The sequence below is a fragment of the Ochotona curzoniae genome, unplaced genomic scaffold (assembly GCF_017591425.1).
Source record: "Ochotona curzoniae isolate NIBS_2020 unplaced genomic scaffold, NIBS_Ocur_1.0 contig_187, whole genome shotgun sequence".
NCBI classification, from domain to species: domain Eukaryota; kingdom Metazoa; phylum Chordata; class Mammalia; order Lagomorpha; family Ochotonidae; genus Ochotona; species Ochotona curzoniae.
In genome coordinates, this window is record NW_024465233.1 from 1 (window position 1) to 2504 (window position 2504).

At 35.9% G+C, this 2504-nt stretch overlaps 1 pseudogene; it reads left to right on the forward strand.

Moving 5' to 3' along the window:
• The first annotated feature begins 69 nt into the window (after nt 1-69).
• On the forward strand, nt 70-2117 carry LOC121149001 (annotated as a pseudogene).
• The last annotated feature ends 387 nt before the right edge of the window (nt 2118-2504 follow it).

The following is a 2504-nucleotide window of genomic DNA, read 5'->3' on the forward strand; positions in this document are numbered from 1 at the left end:
TAAAGAAAAGGGTGGAGCGGAGCGGAGCTGATCTGAACTGGGAGCGCGGTTACTGGTCTGGCTGGGTCTATGGTCGCTCCGCGGGCCGCTCCGCCAGCTGGTGCTTTCTTATCAGGACAAGCTGTGTTTGATGGCCGGGAACTTTTGGCAGAGCTCCCACTATTTGCAGTGGATTTTGGATAAACAAGATCTGTTGAAAGAACGCCAAAAGGACTTAAAAGTTTCTCTCAGAAGAAGAGTATTGGAAATTACAAATATTATCCAAGCATTAGGTGAACATCTTAAATTAAGACAACAAGTTATTGCCACTGCTACGGTCTATTTCAAGAGATTCTATGCCAGGTATTCTCTGAAAAGTATAGATCCTGTACTAATGGCTCCTACACGTGTGTTTTTGGCATCCAAAGTAGAGGAATTTGGAGTAGTCTCAAATACAAGGTTGATTGCTGCTGCTACTTCTGTATTGAAAACTAGATTTTCATATGCCTTTCCAAAAGAATTTCCTTATAGGATGAATCATATATTAGAATGTGAATTCTATCTTTTAGAACTAATAGATTGTTGTCTGATAGTGTATCATCCTTATAGACCTTTGCTCCAGTATGTTCAGGACATGGGCCAAGAAGACATGTTGCTTCCTCTTGCATGGAGGATAGTGAATGATACCTACAGAATGGATCTGTGTCTACTGTATCCTCCTTTCATGATAGCTTTAGCTTGCCTCCTTGTAGCCTGTGTTGTGCAGCAAACAGATGCCAGACAGTGGTTTGCTGAACTCTCTGTGGATATGGAAAAGATTTTGGAAATTACCAAGGTTATTTTAAAACTATATGAACAGTGGAAGAATTTTGATGAAAGGAAAGAGATGGCAACAATTCTTAGTAAGATGCCGAAACCAAAACCACCTCCAAACAGTGAAGGAGAGCAGGGTCCAAATGGAAGTCAGAACTCTAGCTACAGCCAATCTTAAAACATTCCGAAGAATTTGGTAGTGGACCACATAGAAATAAACATTGGACAGATATCCGTAATGTCTTCAATGGAACACAAAGGAAAAGGAATAGCTTGTTTCTGCCAAGCATATTGGGAAGTAATTTTATTTTTGCAAAATAATTTTTCCTTACTTAATTCTAATACATAACTGATTAAAATCTCCTGGTTATAAAAGTTTGGGAAGGTTCTAAAAGAACCTGTAGAAATTTCAAAACTAATAACTTTTGTTTAATATTTCCTAATTTGGATAATGGAAAAAATTTAAGCTAGGAAACATAAAACTTAAGTTTCTAAATTTATCTTTGTTCATTGAGGGACCAAAATAGGATACAGAAAATGAGGGATTTTTTTCCCTTCAAAAGTTAAGTTTTTAAACTATACTTAAGAAATCAGGTCTCACAAAATCCTTGGAGATTTTGGTGGCAATGGTTATAACTTCAGGGAAATAATCAAGTACCTATTGATTTTAAAAGTGTATGTTACTCAGTAGTTTTGGTACCTTGACATGGATGCTAGTAGCCCAGCCTCGTACAAAAAGGTGCAATATGGGGAATATTGAAGTTTATGGAAAATGTACAAGGTAAAAAAAAAAAAAAACACACACATTATTTAAAAAATCTTGCACCAAAATAAACTTTTAACTCAATTTTTTCATGAACTTTTAACGTCTCCCTGTATGCATATTATATTTTGCCAACTTAAATTAATTCTGTAACCATTTGAAATGCTGGGCAAACTTTTGAAAGAATCCTAGATGAAGATACTTGCAGTTTATTGAGCTAATCTGGCATTTTGAAAGGTTAAAATTTGGTAAAAGTTTAATATTATTTTTTATTTTGCTGTGAAAAGTGGTTTTTTTTTGTTTGTTTTGTTTTTTAATAAAATATACACACCCTAGTTGAATTTTGTCTTAGTATGGATTTACAAACTTAACTATGGGAATCCTGAGCCAGGAACACAATCAGGTTTCAGGCCAGTTTGATCAGTTTGATAGTGGCTTTCTTATTTTTCTTGTGAACATACACTTTCAGACTACATGTTATGTCGACGGGACTGTGCTGTCTATGGAACTTAATAAATTAATCATTTTATTCAGGCTTGAAAAGGAGTACTAACTAAAATTTGGAGTCATAGGATATTGATGTACAATTTATGGATTAAAGTTTTTATAACTTGTGAACAATGAATTTATTAAATTAAATGTTGGCTTCCAAGTATAAACTGCAAGAATAAAATTAAGTTCTCCAGGTTAAAAAAAAAAAAAAAGATTTTTTTTTTTTTATTATAAAGTCAGATATACAGAGAGGAGGAGAGACAAAGACCTTCTGTCCAATGATTCACTCCCCAAGTGACCACAACGGCATGAGCTGCGCCGATCTGGGGCTGGACCAGGAACCACTTCCAGGTCTCCCATATGGGTTCAGGGTTTGGGTTCCCAAGGTGATACAGAGGGGAGGAGAAACAGAGAGGTAGCTCTTCTTTCCAGTGATTCACTCTCCAAGTGGCCACCT